Consider the following 20,062-nt stretch of genomic DNA (forward strand, 5'->3'; position numbering starts at 1 on the left):
GGAGCCCTGGTGGCGCAGTGGTTAAATGCCTGTACTGCAGCCATTCACTCGAAACCACAAGGTTGCGAGTTCAAGACCAGAAAAAGGGCCCAAGCTCGACTCAGGCTTGCATCCTTCCAAGGTCGCTAAAATGAGTACCCAGACTGTTGGGGGAAAATTAGCTTACTTGCTAATTAGCTTACTTGCTGTTCACCGCTATGATCTTTGGAATAGCGGTATATAAATAAAACAAATTATTATTATTATTATTATTATTATTATTATTATTATGTCTTGCTTTCTTTTTGCTTGCTAGTGAATTCTAGTAACTGCCACTATGGTGACCTAGCTATTCAGCTGATAGGGACTATAGTGATAGGAACTAGTGAAAATCAATTAAGTTAGATATTTTCTAACAAAAAAAGAAACAATTAAATGTATTTTTAACTTAATTCCAGAATAATTTAAGTAATTAAATGAGAGACCATGCTCAAGAGCCAATAGATTTTACATTTCCTGCGTAAGCCTCCTGGATTTCTAATAAACTGTTTCTTTAGTCCCTAGAGTTGGGGAATTACAGCGTTGAAATGACAAGATTCAAACTTCTTATTTGAGAATAGTTCTAATGAGAGCAATTGTTTAAGGACTTTGAAGGTTAGTTGTCTCACTAATTGGCTCTCCTCCAACCTTGCCATTGTTCTAAATGTAATAAAAGATGTTATTTCAACCAAGCACTTATATTTATGAAATGTGGAAAACTTTAGATAGAAGGTTATAGCAACACTTGAAATCCATGTGAAATAAGATCCAAAAAACTAGGGAGACAAGAGGCTGGAAAGTAAAATCACATACCGTATATACAGTCAGCCCTTCTTATACACGGATTTTTTATACACGGATTCAAGCATACATGGTTTGAAAATATTCCAAAAAAGTATAAATTTACCTTGATTTTCCATTTTTTATAAGGGACACCATTTTGCTATGTCATTAAACTTAATGGGACTTGAGCATACATGGATTTTGTTATACACGGGGGATCTTGGAACCAAACCCCAGCGTATAACAAGGGTCCACTGTACTCAACTATAAGTTGCCCTCATGTATAAGTTGAGGTCAGGTTTTGGAGCCAGAATTATGGATTTTGCCATGACCCATGGATAGGTTGAGGGTAAAACATGGAGGCTCCTTCAGTGTGTGTATGTGTGTGTGCCGCAAGAGAGACTCCAAAAGAAGCAGTTTATAAATTTCTTGTCTCAAAACTGAGATTTGAAGATCCCTTTTTAGTCTTCCATATGAAAGAAGTATTTTAAAGATTTCAGGCCACACTTTCAGAAATCTTGTGCTAGCAAGCTCTGTCCTTTTAACATTTTTCCTTGCTTTGTCCCTTCTCCATCTACAACTGGAAACTTGCTATGATATGCAAGCATTAATTGAACAAGTGATCTACTTTCAAAGTAAGGCATACCAAGTTACAGACTGACTTCTAGTCAAAGCAAATGAATATAACAGTCACAGAATTATTTGCGTATACATGAACAAAATTGTTTCTGTTGGCTTGCTTTGGATAAAAACCTTTACAGGCATAAGTTATGCATTTATATATCTACATGCTTTTTTGAATTAGGACCAAAACCTATATCTGCTATTAGTGTTTTCCCACTTTTCTTTGTGGAAATCATACCCTACACTGCAACAAGTACATCTTGGTTCTTCATGGGGAAACGTATAATACCTCATCTTGGTAAACCAGATTCTCTGATAAAAACTGAATTCTTGTGTACAATTACACTGAGATTCTGCTGCCTATGGAATTGAAATTCCTATTACCAGTATGTCCGCACGTCACAGGATGGCTTTGGGGTCACATGTTTTTGTGACTTGATCCCTCTGGTGTCCATGGATCACTCTGTTTCTAGCATGTAAAGTGAAATGTCTTTTCTAGAAGTCTTGAAGTCAGTTCCCCTTTTAAATAGGTTGCAGGGATGCCTGCAGTGTTTAGCAAAATATAATATGGGTTCTTTTTCAAAACCAGAAGAGAAGATCTGGCAGCTTTCATTTCTTCCACTTTTTGGCAGTCCATGTAACCTGCAGATAGAGTTAAAGACCTACCCTTTTTGACCACCTCTGACACATGTCCTATGCATGCTAATGGAGGACATTATTTAGGAGTTTATGGCGGGGTACAAACCACCAGAAAGAGGCACCTCCCCGGCGCTTCTCTTTGCTCCGCAGGAGCGCTGCAGCAACCAAATTGCGTGGCGCTCCTGCAGAGCAAAAAAAGAGCACCCTGAAGTGGCCCCTCTTTGCGGCGTTGCTGTGATGCCACAAAGCGCAAGAGACGTCGCGATGACAACACAGCTGTGCCACTCCGTCTGGAAGCGGTGCAGTTGCAACATCACTGTTACGCACCGCCATGTGTGAGGGCTGCCAGGCATTTGGGTGCTCTGCCCACCAGGCAACCCTTGCATGTGTCAAGGGCGCCTCAAACACCCATCTGTTCTGGGCCTATATTTTATTGCTGAAAGAAAGCAGAGGATTCGGATGAATTCAGTTTCTAAACACTTCAACAAACATTTTTATTATACAGTCGGCCCTCGCCTTATGCGGGGATCTGTTCCAGATCCCTCCGCGTAAGGCGAATTCCGCCTATGCTCAAGCCCCATTGGAAAGAATGGGACTCATGCACGGCGGCACGGCAGTGTGGCGGGGCGCAACGGGCGCACACGCCCATTCAATTGAATGGGATGTGCCGCCCCTTCTGCCCTGTGCGTGCCCCGCGGCTTGAGCGCATAAGCTCAAGTCCGCGTAAAGCGCCCCCGCGTATGACGCAGGCGCGCTGTAATACATTATTATGCAACAGCTAAAATAAGACAACCCTAAAATAAGACAACCCTTCAAGATGTTTTTCACTTATGATCACTCTAAGGTGAACCAATCACAGGGTTTTCTTGGCAAGAATTGTTCAGAGAGTTTGCTTTTGTCTGAGGGTGAGAGAATGTGACTTGCTAAGGGTCATCTAGTGGGTTTTCATGGTTGAACAGGGGGTCAAACCCTGTTCTCCAGAGTCCTAAGTACTCAAACCACTACACCATACTGGCTCTTGGCTTTAAGATTAGGTAGAGCAATATCTTAAAATACAGCAGAGGGTGCTGTACAATCATTGTTTATAATGCACGTGCTGTTTCCTATGCTGTTCATGTGCTAAAATTCTTCCTTCAAATGTCCAGCAGAGGTTGCAAAAGTACAAAGTAGTTTGCCTGAATATAAAAAGCTTTTGGTCATCTTATAAAATCTTATTACCAGAATGTTTACCTGTTTGGGATTATTTGCAAGGGACTTTTTTTCAATTTCTTTCTAAGAAGTCTTCTTAATTGTGATTTTGATTCATAGGAAATTAAGTTTGCTTGGTCTAAGCTCTTTCTCCATTTTTTTAATTTTTGTTTAGAAAATGGGTTGAGCATGCAATGTGTGTATGATTTTGTGCCTTCAAGTATCTTCTAACTTATGGTGACCCCAAGGCAAACATATCATGGGATTTACTTGGCAAGATTTGTTCAGAGGAGTTTTGCCATTGCTTCCAATGAGACTGAAAGCAAGTGACTTGCCCAAGGTTACCCAGTGGGTTTCATGGCAGAGTGGGGATTCAAACCCTGGTTTCCAGGGTCATAGTGAAACACTCAAAACCACTGCACCATGGTGATTTATTTTAATCTGCATAATAAGATTTTAACAGGTCTTCCGTACTCACTGATTTTATCCTGCAGCTTACCCCAAAGCTTTTCCCACTCACTCAGTGTGGTTCCAGGTACACGTTTAGATTTACATGGATGCTGATAGGCTGGAAACAGATTAGAGGAGGGTTACCAAGGGAGGTTAAATATAGCAAAATCCAAAAAATTCATAGCAGTGATATCTTTATTAGGCAAAGCAAAAGGAACAAAATATGTCGCCCATAATGGTCATATGCAAGGTTACAAGCCCTTTTCTTTCTTTCTACAGCAAGTCCCTGCCTTGGTATTGACACATCTGGAGACAAATTTAGTTGTAAAAGGTAAAAAGTGCCAATGATAGCCAATTTCAAATGGTTTTATCTTAGAACCTCATCAGACAAGAAAAAAAAAGTCTCTGAAAGTTCCAGGTTTTATTCCTGTACAACCAATTTTATTTTGGAGATTTGTAAGATATTTTCTTCATCCCAAAATATTTCCTTGGAATTTCAAGGAAATTAATGAGGACTTTTCATTCATACTTCCTCCAGCAGTTTAAAATAATCCTGTACTTTCCAAAATGACCTGTATCACTACTTGACTGTTTGTATTATGCCAGAACTAGCTAAGATGGCTGCTGTCAGTAAAACAGCTATTGTTTCCAAGACACAGTTTCTGTAGAGTTCAAGTGAAGGAAAGAGAAATGTACCAAAACAAAATACAGCGCGCCCGTGTCATACGCGGGTGCGCTTTACACGGCTTGAGCATACGTGCTCAAGGCGCGGGGCGGAAGGGGCAGTGCGTCCCATTCAATTGAATGGGCGTGCATGCCCGCTGCGCCCTGTGCGCCGTCGTGCCGCCGTGCACGAGCCCCATTGTTTCCAATGGGGCTTGAGCATAGGCGGAATTCGCCTTACACGGAGGGATCCAGAACGGATCCCCGCGTAAGGCGAGGGCCCACTGTAATTCTAATGTTTAAACTAGTGTAATACAGTGGACCCTCGATTTATGTGGGAATCCGTTCTGGACACACACATCCTCTCTGCACAAAAGAAATACCATGGGACCTCAAGTCCTGTTGTTTTCAGTGGTGATGCACTCATGCGCACTGTGCCATGCGCACACTACAGGCACATGCACCATCCGTGTAACATCAAGTCCGCGTATGGTGCAGGCATGCTGTAGTGCTAAAATATTTCAGCACGTCATAACTCCTGAATAAAAGCAAAGAAGACTCAGTGAAAATTGGTGAAAATCGATTTCTGAAATGTTGCTTGAGTCTAGATGTGACATGCAATCACTGGAAGATGGAAACCTGAAAATTTCAAAGAAGTCTAGTTATAAACCTAAGAATAAGAACAGGTAAAATCTAAACAAAGAACTAGAAACTCTTTCAGAGATTTTTTTTCCCTTCTGGAGGAACTTTAAGTTGAAGGTGAAAACCTTGGGGACCAGAAAAAAAGTTAAATCCTCCCCCCACTTTGATGAATTCTGTTCTCAAAGTAACTCTTCAAAGAATGTAGACTGCAAAGATACTACTTCTTGAAAACCTGTGCAGAATGCATTGGACCCAGTGCTAGGAAAGTTACTTTGTTAATAGCTGCCTTAGTTCCCATATTTGGAGATAGGTGGAATAAAATGTAAATAAAGCAATATATGAAAAGCAAGTCCCTGCTGTTACTTATTGCAGTGTTGAAAAAAATAACTTATTACTTGGTGTATTGTTACTTTTCAGTTGCTTTCCATTGCTTTGTGTGTGAGAAAAGGACTGATGGAATGACATAAAACCTGAAAATTTTCAAAGGTAACAATCTTAATGTTTCACTAATAAAGTAAATTCGATCTTATTCATTAAATTACTTCTGATGTATGTTATATTATTGTTATCAAAAAAGTGACACTGGAGGTAACTGTTACTTGTAGCTTATAACTACCGTCTACTGCTCTGAGTTCAACCCTAGAGAAACCACAGACTGGTGTGTTTTTTACCAACCCCCCCCCCCCCCCCCCCCAAAAAAAAAAAACCTGGCACACAGGGCCACATTTTAAAAACTTTCACAGCCAGTTCATTACCATCAGAAAGAGTATGATATTTTCTCGGTGTTAACAGACCCTTAGTTCTGTTGCTTTTTCCATTTCTAAGGGACGTCAGAAATAGTTTACTTTATGCCACTGGGGAGTAGTTGTTAAGGAAAATATTTGAAAGCCATGCTGGGCACATACAGGCCTTCCACATGCCTAGCGGGCTTTTGGGATTTGTGGCTTCTGTGTTAAGGTATGCAACATACTTTTCCCTTTACATAATAATGGAAAATTGTAATGTGTGCTTAGCTGAACTAAAATTTGGGTGCAGCTTTAATAAAATATTCTCCCAGGACTGCTTATTTTAACAGAAATATTCTGTAGTCTTCATTTCCAGTGATTTCCAAAAACATTTCACTGTAGCTTGCGTTGAAGCAGTCCAAGGCTATATGATGTCTGGGAGGCATTTAGACCCTAGCAGTGAAATTGTCATTAAAATATTTCTACCCTGTCCTATATAAAAAAAATGTCAGAGCGGTATGCAAGTGGGGCTAATACAAGCAAGTTAAAGTAGTTTAAAGCAATAAAAATAATTCAAGCTACAAGCATGAAATGAAATTAACAAATTAAAGCAAATTAAAACATGCATTAGCATACAAGATAAATCAATGAAGCCCAAATGCTTTGATGAAACACCATGATTTTTCAGTTGGTATCTAATGGCCGTATTTTACCATGCCATCAAACTAACCTAGTTGGGGACTAAAGTCTAATGAAGTTACCCCAATCAGTTGCATCTGATTAATGGCACTTTGTAGTTTAACTCTTGCTTGGACAGGGGATATGACTGTGGCTTTGAACTAATATGTCTTGAATGTGGTGCTCTATTACACAATATGATAGAGTTGTTTGTGAGGTGATGGCAGCCTACTCATTGTTGTGTGTTTACCTGATCGTGCAGTCCTATCCTTACTTTTTATCCTTACTTTTTATAAACTATCATTTGTTTATATTCTCCAATCTGCCTGTATATGAACCTATGGTATAAAACTAAGTTATGTTTTAAATTGGAATTTTGTAATTGTGCTGGCCAAATGGCTGCAATAAAGTTGTTGTTCTTGTTGTTGTTAGGTATCTAAATGAAAGTAGTGTTTGCACCAGTTGAGCCTCAGGTGGAAAGATATTTCACCTGGGGTGTCATGGCTAAGAAGGCGCATTCCCTTTTCCTAACAGTTTATTGATCTTGCTGGTGGGATAGAGATGAGACGTGCCCCACTTCAAAGAGCTCAGTCCTTGGGCTGAAACAGGGATAGGTGCTCCCTCAATATATTTAGAGGCATGTTGTCCAGTGCCCTGGTCATCGAGAGCCCTGATCAAATCTTGCAAACTCGGAGTCATGCTTCCTTTAAGAACCAATCCATCTACTGTATAATGTCACCTTTTCTTTCTACCTTCCATGTTGTCGTTAGGTATCTTCAAGACATTTCTGACTTACAGCAACTGTAAGGTGAATTTATCACAGGGCTTTCTGAGGCTAAGAGTGTGTGATCCACTAAAGATCACTGAGTGGGTTTCCATGGCCAAATGGGGATTTGCGCGCTAGTTTCCAGAATCATAGCTTAGCACTCAAACCACTACATCACAGATTAATGGCACATAATATTTTGCCTGGTTTACATGTAATGAAAAACTATGGTTTGTCACTGAATCTCAATTGAACGGGTAGGGGGGAATGAGAATGCATGAGGAGAATATGAAACAAATGTTTCATTCATATTCTACACTTGACCTGGCCTACCCTAAGTGAATAAAAATCTAAATATAATCAGTTACATCATGTGAAGTCCTAAATACATTATAAACTTTCAGCATTTTAGCTGACACTCAAAATTAAAAAGAGGTTTGCCGAACTAGAGCAAACAGCTCTAACCCTCCTGGCTGCAATTTTACATTCCAAGAGTAGAAATCACATTATTTTATAAAATAATTCAAGGTAGCAAAATATTTTTTCTTAATATTAGTGTTTCAGTATTGGCCTTCTGATTTGCATTCCAGGCGGCAGCAGATTGTGCCATATGTTCCAATGTTTTCCGTAATGAAAAGAAGTGGTAAAATATATCAATAATGAATTAGTTTCTTTTGTAAGGTAAGAATCTGCATCAAACTGGCTTCCCATCCCAGCTGACAAAGACAAATGTAAAAGGAAGCACAACCCTTTATTTTATTTTTAAATGAAATCAAGTCCATGTGTTCCTCAGACTTCTGTCCAAGATATTGCATTGTGTAAAGTTCTAGATGGCAAAGAATGATAGATGTGCTGTAACCACCAAATAATAACTGTTCAATGTAGATTCCTGGATTTTAGCACAGAAGATGACAAAGTGTATCACTCTTCCTGTGAATCCTTATAGTGTCTCTCCCCATTCTGTTTTTAACATTATTCCATCCCCAGCTAATCATGTTTCAGATTCATGGTAGTGGTTCATCAAAACATTAACCTCGGGAGGAAAATATGAAGAACAAGAAAGGAGTAGTCGCACTCACCAAATAATGCAAGAAGTTGTTATCATTAAAACAAGTTGGTTTCTTCTTTTTTAAAACAATACTGATTATAGTGACTGTTTAAAAAATGGCAAAATCTATCTGGCAGGTAAAATAAATATAGAATAAGATTCAAATTCCTTCATGACAAGAAACAAAGGGGAGGCATTGGGCTCCTTGATCTGAAGCTATACTTTGCCTCAAGTATGTTAGTTTGGCTTAAGGAATGCAAAGATGACTCCCAAATTCTAAATAGCAAAGTGGAAGCTACAGTAAGAGAAACTGGTAAAAACAAATTACCAGGAACAGTTGATATTCCAGTTAAAGTACTGCAATGCACACAGACGAAATCGATTCTAGTGCTAGCTAATGTATGTCAACAAATATGGAGAACAAAATGGAGGCCAACAGACTGGAAACATTCAATATATATCCCAAACCATACACACATAGAAAAAGACATAAAAAGACTAGAGTAATTTCAGGACCATAACATTAATCTCCCATCCAAGCAAAATTATGCTGAAAATTCTGCACTGCAGACTCCAACCATATGTAGGGAGAGAAATCCCAGATGTTCAAGTGGGGCTCAAGAAAAGCACTAGGAACCACATAACAAACATACTATGGCTAATGGAGCACAACAAGGAATTCCAAAGGAAAATCAGCTTGTGTTTTATAGACCTCAACAAAGCCTTTCACTACTTAGATCATGAAAAGCTACAGATGGCTCTGAAAGACATGGGAGTGCCATTGCATCTGATAGTCCTGATGAGAAATCTGTATTCAGGACAAGAGGCTACTGTTAGAACAGAATTCAGAGAAAGAATGGTGGAGGTTATAGTTTTGCTTAGCTTGTATATTGTTTTGTATGTTTTGTATTATAACTATAAAGATAATAATTTTTAAACAATTGTTTGCCTTTTGGGGACTGAAAAATTAAGCATATATTCCATGCCCTCTAAAATTTGACAGAGAAAAATACAGTGCGCCTGCGCCATACGTGGGCGCGCCATACGCGGCCTTGAGCATACGCGCTCAAGCCGCGGAGTGCGCGCAGGGCAGAAGGGGCGGCGCGTCCCATTCAATTGAATGGGTGCGCATGCCCGTTGTGCCCCGCGCGCTCCCGCGCCGCCGCGCACAAGCCCCATTGTTTCCAATGGGGCTCAAGCATAGGCGGAATTTGCCTTACGCGGCGGGATCCAGAACGGATCCCAGCGTAAGGCAAGGACGGACTGTATATGGATTTGTTTTACAGTAGGGGGACAAAGGGCACATTGTATGGCAATTAAAATTAAAAAAAACAAAGATGGTCATCTTTTGTTGTTCAGTACTCTTGAGATATACAGTTATATGATGAGATATAAATAATGTAAGCATCACCAACACCATCATCCTAGTCTATGAGGAAAAAAAATCCAAAATAACTATTAAGAAATCTAAATACCCTAAAGGCACTAGAATTTGTCTGATCTTGGAAGCTAAGCTGGATCAGCCCTGGTTAGTACTGGGATGGGAGACTGCCAATTAATTCCAGGTGCAGTAGGCTACATTTCAGAGGAAGGAACTGGCAAAACAACCTCTGAGAATACCTTGACTAAGAAAATCCTATAAACTTTATGGGATCTCATTAAGTCAAAAAGCAACTTGATCCTTATATATCCATGGGGGTGGAGTCTTCTCATCCCATACAGTGGACCCTTCCCATTCATGGTGGTTTGGTTCCCAGATGGGAAAAATGTGTACAGTCACACCACGTATTGTTCAATACCTGACAAGTCCATGCATCCATGTGCACACTCTGCCATTTAATAATATGGAGCATGGGGAGCCACAGACATTCCAATCCATGGATTACTAGCCACTGTACACACAATGTCTTTATTAGGATTACCTGAAATGTCACAAAACTAAAGGGGTTTAGAATTAATGAATTAACAGCTGTTGATTACAGCAGCTATCAGATTACGCCTAGCAATGCATTGTGGGACAAAACAACTTCATTGCTAGGCATAATATGATACCTATAAATGGCAAATACATTCAGGCAACAAATCTCAATTTCAAGACTAGCTCTAGACTGAAGAATTCATGAACGTATCAGGACAATACTTTGATTTTTCTCCTTGTTCCCCTATCCCATACCCCTTATCCAAAAAAAAAAAAAAAAAAAAAAAAAAACAATTCTGGGGATCTCAAAAGCTTTCACATTTTTCATGGCATGTTAACTGGTCATCATAAAAAGGGTTTTACCCAACTGCTGAATGTGGGTTTTCTGGGAATGTGTCCTCAGAATAAACCATTTCCATAGGATGTGGGAAAGATCCTTTCCCCACCAATTAAAAATCTGAAATATTAATGTCAAATTATACTTTCCCTTTCAGACTGAGTGAAAATGTTCACATAACTATCATAAATATGTACATCAGTGTATAAGTGTGTGATATGTACTATACCAACAGTAGGGTTTTAGCCAGGAGTGGATTTGCACTAATACAAAAAATTCTGGTCATGCAAGTCAGAGAATGAAATTTTTGCAGATTCTCCCTATATAACAGTTCTCTACCCAATAACTTTCCCATACATTTTGAGGATCTCAACTCACAGGAGCAGGTTTTTGGGGAGAGTGCAATGGGTGCAATGTGTATGTGGGACAGCAGAAATTTGGGAGCCTGCATAGCACAGGGTCTTTAGCACAACTTGAGTTCTCCATAACCTTAGAATTGTGTGAAGGGATTTTTTTTTCCAGTTGTAGATATAATAATTTCTATGCAGGGGTTCTCTGAGACCTGAAAGTTATTGAAGGGTTCTTCCAGGATAAAAAGATTGAAAAGGCTTGTTTAGGCAATGTTTGTTTGTTTGTTTGTTTGTTTTTGTGTGCCTTCAAGTCATTTCCAACGTACGGCAACTCTAAGGCAAAGCTATCATGAAGTTTTCTTGGGAAGATTTGTTCAGAGGAGGTTTGCCATTGCCTTACCTTGAGGCGGAGAGCATGTGACTTGCCCAAGGTCACCCAGTGGGTTTCATGGTCGAGTAGCGACTCGAACCCTGTTCTCCAGAGTCATAGTTGAACACCCAAACCACTACCCAGTGATTCCCAAACTCTGGTCCTCCAGGTGGTTTAGACTTCAACTCCCAGAAGCCCCAGCCAGCTTGGTCAACAGCCAGGAATTCTGGGAGTTGAAGTCCAAAACAACTGTAGGAGAAAAGTTTGGGAACCACTACACTACACCATGCCTGACTTACACCAATGTGATATGCAAACATAGTGGATCAAATCTTATGTGGGACACTCCTATTTTCAGGCCAAGTGGGGAACTCGGGCACGTTACAGACCGGCGCCATTAGTGGTGCCGAGGAGCCCCAGCAGCCAAACTGTGAGGCTCCCTGGCACCGCAAAAAAGAAGCACCAAAATGGCGCTTCTTTTTGCGCCCCGGAAGTGGCAACATGAGTCGCTAGTCATGCACTCGTGGTGTCACTTCTGCCGCATGACGTGTGAACACTAAACATCCGTGAAGTCAAGATGGTGGCGCCCGTGTAGAACGGGCGCTGCCATTTCGTATGTCCTCAGGACATACTAGGGGTGGGGGGGGGGGGCGTGCGTAAAGCCCGCCCTTTCCTAACCCTAGTACATCCTGAGGACGTACTTTATGCCCATTTACGGGCCTCACTTATTTAAAGTATTTATGAACATTCTAATTGTTCTAATATTCCAGTACAGGACTGTTGTTCAGTTCCCACAAAGGCAACGGGTATAATCTAAGAAAGTTACATATAATTCCCTTTCAAACCCACCATATTCAGGTATTTGCAGTTTCTGCCCACCTTACGAACAGGAGAAAGTTGGATTCAAGCAAGGAGATGAAAAAGGTCCACTGTCTTTTTGCTTCCTTTCCACAGTTATAGCACTATGATTCCACCTTGGGAACACCCTGTAGAATCATGGAATTGGTAGTTTGGTGAAGCACTAGAACTCTCTGGATGAGGATTCCAAACACTCCTCCCTGAATTGTAAATTCCAGGATAGAACCATGGTGTTTAGATAGAATCTTAATGCTGTATCTTGTGTAGTGTGAAAGGCCCTTCATCTGCCACTGATTTCAATCATCCACGTTTACTTGTATGTGCATGCCCATGTATATGTGCATGCCACCGTTAAACGTTCAGCTATATTATTTTAAGAGATTATTTAAGGAAGGAGCAAGCTGGTGTCAGCAAATGAGACTGTACTGGAATTTTAATGCGGCCCATCTGGAGTATTTGCTAATGTTGAAATATCAGGATGATGTGGTAATTTTTGGGGTGTATGCCAGGGAATGGGGGAGTGAGCTGTTGGTACTTGTTGCCTGAAAACTTAATAACAACCAACATGCTACAGTACCTCCTTCCCAGCGCATAAACTAAAAAAAGACGATGGCATATGTCTGCTAGGGGGAAAGGCAGGGATATGTGTGTTTATTCGCTTCTCGTACTTTAGAGGGGGGAGGTACTTTTCCAAGGAGACCTTGAGGTATGGGGTTTTGCTAGGCCTGCCGCCAGCTCGCATGGAATCTGGATCTCCATGGAAACTGGCCACGAGGAGAGCAACAAACAGAAGCAAAGGAATGTCAGCATTGCCAGCCAGGCCTCACTGCAACAAGGAAAGTTCTCTTTTTAAAAGGAAGAAAAAGCTCACCCAAAGCACAAGGGGCACAAGCATGGTTAAGAAAAGAACAAGATCCTAAATTCACAAAACGGGCTGCCTTTGCACTGGAGAAATAATCTCATTTGACACCACTTTGACTGCCATGGCTCAATGCTATGGAATTCTGGGAATTGTAGTTGGTTGTGGCACCAGAGCAGAGCAGAGGGTGGTGGCATGGAAGTGTGTGGGGTATATATACTTGTGTGATTAACAAATAAATCTCTTCCTCCCAACTAAGGGTCACAGAGGTATATATACCCCACACACTTCCATGCCATCACCCTCTGAAGATGCCAGCCACAGTTGCAGGTGAAATGTCAGAATAAATGCTTGCAGAAAGCGCCCACACAGCATGAAAAACCCACAGAAAACTAATTATGTCAATCCATCAAATGGCCAACACAGCTATCCCTGCATGTTTTCTTAATTATGACAATGTTGGTCACAAGCCTGCATTGCACTAGTGTCTACCTACTGCTCTGTTATCTAAGTCCTTCACTGTTTACCCTGGGAGATTGCCTCCTTATCTAGCCTTCACATGTCCACATATTCTCAAGACCCTTCTTATTAGGTGCAGAATGAATATTCTGCCCCTAATGGAAGTCGACAATATGAAGGTATATGCACTGTAGACAGATGGTGTCCATATGGTTACAGAAAGATGGAAAACATGTCATTTCCTTCAGGAATGTCCTTTGTATTCAGAGCTGAGAACTCAATAACTTGATCCCCTTATTGCCCATATCAGAGATGTTAACCCCTCTCAAAAATTGACATTTTTGCTAGCAGGATCTGACTATTATGTGTCTTATCAAATGGCAAAGTATGTGAAGTTAGCTTTCATGAGGAGAGAGAATTTTAATCTGGCCAATGATAAAATATAAGGTTATGCCTATTTTGTATATACATACAAAATTTTGTATTTTAAAAAACATACACCCATTTTGCATGTTTATATCAACTTGATTGTACAGTTGTCCCTCCATTTTTGCAGACTTTGAGTCCGCGGTCTTGGTCCTTCATGGACCGGCAAGTGGGGAGTGTTAAAATGGCGTGAGTGCAGGAGCGTGTGGCCATTCAAGGCAGTGGGCTTGAATATTTGCGAATTTGCATTTTCGCTAAGGGGCCCAGAATGGATCCCCCATGAAAATGGAGGGACGACTCTATTATTTAATTTATGTATGAGTTTATGCTGTTTTGATTCGTATATGGAGTTTGCAAAAGACTGATTGGCTAATGTATAATAAACCTGTTTATTATTGACATCTTCATCTGTTGTTAATGTTGACATCCTCATCATATTTTAATCTGTCATCACTTTCAAATTACATAAGTGTAAATGTCATAATATTGTAATTTTGCTAACTAAAACATGATTTTGAGACTTGAGTGTTAGAATGGAAACATAATTCAGTAACAAAAAAGTAAGGCCTACACTAAGTGAGTCAGGTGTTACATAACAGAAATACTATATTGTGATGTTGGTTGAAAAAAAGAGTTTGTGGCATCCACTATGTACACAAGAGGATTGAGGCCCACACTTTGCTTACACGTGCCAATCACACATGGTTGAAATAACTGTTTCCTTTACTCTCCATCCTAAAACTAAATTGATGAAATGGTGGCACATTATGTATCACCTTTTACATTCCAGTGCCAGCCAAACATTCTGGGAATAGCAGTTTGAGTGTTGGATTAGGACTCTCTGAGACAAGAGTTCAAATCCCCACTCATCCATGGAAGCCCATATAGCAAGCCACACACACTCAGCCTCAGACAAAGACAATAGCAATCATCCCCTGAATAAATCTTGCCAAGGAGCCCCCCATGATAGGATTGCCTTAGGGTTGCTATAAGTCAGAAACTACTTGAAGGAGCATACAACAAAAAATGGCAATCTTTAACAGGAGAGGAGGATATGCTTTAGTTCCATCACAGGACAGTGTTATAAGAGAAGATCATAATACATCTCCATCTTTGCCCATAGTGCACCTTTTTTCTTTTGGCTTGATATGGTCTCAGGTCAAACTGGTTTTGCAGGTTAAGCTAGTATTTTAGGTTTGTTCAGGAGAAAAGCCTGAAATCTAGCTCCTAGCATTATTGCAACAGATGTGTGCATAGCTTTCAGGGACAGATGATGAGTAACGTTCTGTAACCTTTTCCCAATTATTGGGGGGAAATGTAAGCTGAAATTCTATTCAGTTTACTTCCGAGTTAAGTTGCAATGAATTCAATATATTTTTCATTAGACATACAGGTCGTGCTGACACATTATAATGGATGTGTAAATATCCACTTATCTATGTGTATATTAGAGGAGCTGTCTAAAAGAAAATAGCATTAACTCCCCCTTCCCATTAATGTATTACTGTTTTAGGAACCTGTCAGTTTTCTTTATTGTATTTTGATTGCAATCTTCTTCAAATGAGCACAAGGCAGTGTATAATGTATCTCTGCCAATCCTGCTCATTGTATATTCACAATAACCTTGTAGGATAAGTTAGGCTGGGAGATAGTAAGATTCACAAATGAGTGAAGATCTGTAGCTGGATTTTTCCATTTGTATATAATGTCCCAACCTTTGCTATCATTATGTGTCTTCAAATCAAGTCTCACTTGTGGTAAGCCCATAATATTGGTTTTCTTGGCAAAATTCATACAGAAGAGGTTTGACATTGTCTTCATTTGGAAATAACCTACAGTTACTGGTATTCTCTGGTGGTCTCCCTTCCAAGTACTAACCAGGCTTATGCCTGCTTAGCTTCCAAGATCAAATAGGATTTGGTGCTTTCAGGGATTTTGGTAACCACCCCAACCTAAATAATGGGATCTACCAGGAAATCTATTAAAGATTTGCAGCACATCTGCAAGTGTTCCTGACCCTAACAGGAACAACTAAAAAGCATCCTTTCCCTTTCCCCTTCAGTTAGACTGCTCAAAAACATATTTGAAAAGGAAAACAGGAGTGGATTTTTTGTGTGAAATAACTTATGATCTTTGTTGTTGTTGTTGTTGTTGTTGTTGTGTGCCTTCAAGTCATTTCAGACTTATGGTGACCCTAAGGCGAACCTATCATGGGGTTTTCTTGGCAAGATTTGTTCAGAGGAGGTTTGCCATTGCCTTTCCCTGAGGCTGAGAGCATGTGACTTGCCCAAGGTCACCCAGTGGGTTTCACAGCTGAGCTGGGAATCAAACTCTGGTCTCCAGAGTTGTAGTTCAACACTCAAATCGTTATGCCACACTGGCTCACAGATTCACCTTAGGGTCATCATAAGTCGGAAATGACACAGATGGCTTCATGGAGGAATGGGGTACATCAGAATTGGCTGCACTCCTAGCCCATGAGAAGACAGATGAGCCTAGTAATTGTTTGATTTTCCTGGGTAATGAAATTGATACCATGGATCAGCATTGTAGACTTCCTGTAGAGAAACTGAGAGATTTAAAGGACAGGGTTTTGGAAGTGTACCCCCGACTCCTCCATAAAGCCACCTGTATCATCCCTCAGAGAATGCAAAATTGTGCAGCAAGCTGAGTGGGAAGTGACTCAAACTGCTCATTCACTGTTCAGGCCCATACCACCCTGACTGCAATCAAATGAACAAACAGTGATGATGCTGAACACAGCCGCCTGATCTTTCTTGCTGCACCAAAAATGTCATTTGAAGAGACATGGGGTGTAGGAAGACCACACTTAAAGAGTTTCAGAAACTTATTAGTTAGTTAAATTGTGCTTGTATGGTGGTGACACCTGGTAGAACTTTTTAAAGACATTTTTGTGATGATATATCTGGGATACATAAACCTTTTAATGGAATTAGGATTTCTCAAGGGAATGGGGAAGATTTAAAACAACCGTTTCTTACAACATTTAACAGGATTTCATTTTGGAGAGACAAGGTGCAAATCTGAGATGATTTGGAGGTTCTGATGCAGCAAGTTCCACTGGGTTTGGGATTTATTTAATATCATCACTGGTGTGCCCAGGTGTGTCCTGAGGAATGGTCTAGGGCAGGGGTAGGCAACCTGCGGCCCGCGGGCCGAATGCGGCCCGGCGAGGCCTTGGGACCGGCCCCAGCCTGGTCCTGCTGCCAATTGCCGCTGGGGCCTTGTGGGGGAAATTGTCTCTAGAAGCCTCAGTAAAAATGCATTTTATATTAACATTTTTTTACAAATCAGTCAATTTTTTCAAGTGTCCTCCACTTTTGAAAAAACAAAGTGTTTTCCATTGAAAATTTTGTCCTACATTTGTCCTTGTTTTTATTTATATATTTATTTTTTAAATTTTTTTATCTTTCTTTTTTGACTTTGGCCCCCAGTTGTCTGATGGGACCGCCACCCGGCCCCCGGCTCCAAAAGATTGCCTACCCCTTGTCTAGGGCCTGTTTTTGCTGTTGGTTTGACTTTTTTGTTTTTTTTCCAATTATGGTAGCTGTTCAGATTTAGGCCACGGAATTGGCTAAGTCCTATGTCCATCTCTGGTCCAATAATATGGCCACAGTTCAGGTTATCAATTCTAGTTAATAGATGGTTGATAGATGGGTCATACATTTGGTCAGAGCCTTTATACTGTAGTATCTTCATTATAATATTTTGTTTACAGCTCTCCATGTGGCTGGGATGGACAACAGAATTGTTGATGCTCTTTCCTGCCAACAGATGGATTGCATCAGACAACTGGCTCCAGATGCAGATGCCTGTCAAGATCCAAAGCCTGCATTTCTATGGAGGCTTGGAGAGATAAGGTTGTATGGTCGTAAGGCCTCTCCTTAGCTCCTAGTACTGTGAGAAGTTGTAAGAAGAATGGTAGGGAATTTGAACAATTTAGGTCAGGGGAGGGTCTTCAGGCTCTTTGACCGATCCTTATTTCACATGTTTTGCGATTTTCTGTCCAAGTGAAGGATAGGTGCCTGGCTGTACAATACATTAGGGCTTGTTTGTCAGGCTGGCCTTTGCTTCCAGGGCCCAAGGGTACCAGAAAAACACAAGTAACTTCAAAGTTCACAAAACATTGGATGGATGGTCCTGGGAGCATGGTAGAGTGTCTGACAGGCATGAACCATTATCCTCCAACGTCCTTATGTGGCTAGGGGGCATTTTGTCAATCATTTGTGCCTCAAATTATGAGGCCATTATGTTCCATGTGGCATCTTTGACTACCTTTTTGGGGACTTGCAAGTTAATGAACTGGTCATGTTGTCTAGAAGGTATGTATTGAGTACAGCATCGGAGCTGAGGGATTTTCAGGGCAGCAGGTAGTATTGCGGATCCGTACATGATCTAAGATGGAACAGAAGAGAGTAGGAGCAAAGTAACATTGGGGTTTTGTATTGATATGACTTTATGTACTGTGTGTTCATTACACAGTTATACACAGGTCAGGGTAGCTAGACTAGGTTCTTTATTTTCTCATGCTGACTTTTTGCCCCTTACCAAATACCAGTTTTTGGCCATTACCTCCAAGGCCTTGCAGCACTTGGGCATTAGGTTTCTCTCTGCTCTTGCACCTTTCCAGGTTCAAAGCAGTTGGATAGGTTTTATGTTAAATAAAGTAGTCTTTATTCAACCCAGTTCTTTGTGTCTGGTCTCATTATTCCATAGTTGGTCAATAATCACTGTTTGTTTTTCTTTTTTGTGTTACACTTTGTGATTTACATTATAAGCCTTTGGACAGGGACTATCTTTAAAAAAATTCACTATAGCAAACTGCTCTTGGAGCCTTTTCAGCTGAAAAGCATGATTAAAATGCTTTAAATATATAAATAACATCTGCCTCAGGCAGCTGTTAAAGGCACAGGAGATCTGTGAGAAGAAAAAAGGCACTAAGGACAAACAGGATTGTTGGAATAGAGGTTATGTGCATTGTCCCTTACCAGAGGTAGGGCTTTACTCTGTGTTTTGGAGGTAATAATGAAGGTAGTAGCAAGTGCCCAGCCATCTGCACAGAGTTGGAATGATGTCCTAATGCAAAAAACATTGATGGTTTCACTGACATCAATAGGCTTTAGAAGAGCCTTAGGGCTTACACAGCAGTGACCACCCACTGAGTCATTAAGGAACTAAGGCAATACAAATTCCCATCAAATTAGCCAGAAAAATGTGTGGCTTTAATATGACGTTAACAGCAACTTCTTGGAATTCAAAGGGATGTGGGTCATCTTCTTTCTTCTCAGGTAACTGATCATATTTACTTCATTCTTTTCCTACCAATATTCAAGGCCAAGCATGAATAAAATGGTTAAATACTTAATTTTTCCCCCTAGTGCTGCCATATGTTGGAAATATTTTTTCTTTAGGCTGTTTAGAGAATGATAATCCCATGGATCCTTTGGTATGTGTGGAATGTTTGAATTTCCTACTGTGAGCATGTGCTTTACACATGTCTATAAAAACAAAAAAGCTTCCTACTCACCTAGTGAAACTGTCTTTTAGTGGGCTATGCCCCCTTTCATAATCAAGACTGTGGGCCAGAATGTCATTCATTTGTCTATCATGATAATACCTAGAATGGAGGGTGGGGTAGGGTAGGGTATGAGAGAGAGATAATGAGAGACAGAAATTAAAAGCAAAGAAGAATCCACGAGAGAGGGATACTATGCTCTCTTCCCTTCTGCATTATAACTCTTTCAGAGTGGGTTTTCCAGGTATTGATCACCTGTCTGTAAGATATTATAGCTCAGCACTCTCTGCTCATACATAAAGAAGAAGGGCAAGTATCTTACATTTAGTGACTACATTCCAGTACAAAACACTGCCAGGCAGTATTGTAAAAATCAGCTCACTGCCAATACTACTGCAAGGTTTTCATCCAAGTGTGAAAGAAAACAGCAAATAATCAGAAGCTGATTGTCCACAGCAGCAAAGAGCAGAGTACAACTGAGCAGTGCTCAGTGTGCATCTACTGGAAGAGGAACTGTAAGAACCAGTGGGAGGAATCTACTAGGACAGAAACTCTAATAATGACTATATTACTGATGGAGGCTGTACAGGAGAAACAGGGTTTTTTCCACTATAAGAAAAAAATATACAGGAAGAACACCAGCATATTGCAAATGTGAGAGAAATTATATACAACTATGACCTCCTTGTATAGAGGTTGTCCAACCAAATGACAGGGCTCTGCTT

The 20,062-nt window shown here is 40.5% G+C and overlaps 1 long non-coding RNA gene across 1 annotated transcript; it reads left to right on the top strand.

Annotated features, from left to right (window-relative positions):
- The first annotated feature begins 244 nt into the window (after positions 1–244).
- Positions 245–18,493, top strand: LOC121927163. Its single transcript, XR_006103149.1, has 4 exons — positions 245–633; positions 3,982–4,033; positions 5,425–5,493; positions 17,541–18,493. It is a non-coding gene; the product is annotated as an uncharacterized LOC121927163 (long non-coding RNA).
- The last annotated feature ends 1,569 nt before the right edge of the window (positions 18,494–20,062 follow it).

The sequence above is a fragment of the Sceloporus undulatus genome, chromosome 3, assembly GCF_019175285.1.
Source record: "Sceloporus undulatus isolate JIND9_A2432 ecotype Alabama chromosome 3, SceUnd_v1.1, whole genome shotgun sequence".
Lineage (NCBI taxonomy): Eukaryota > Metazoa > Chordata > Lepidosauria > Squamata > Phrynosomatidae > Sceloporus > Sceloporus undulatus.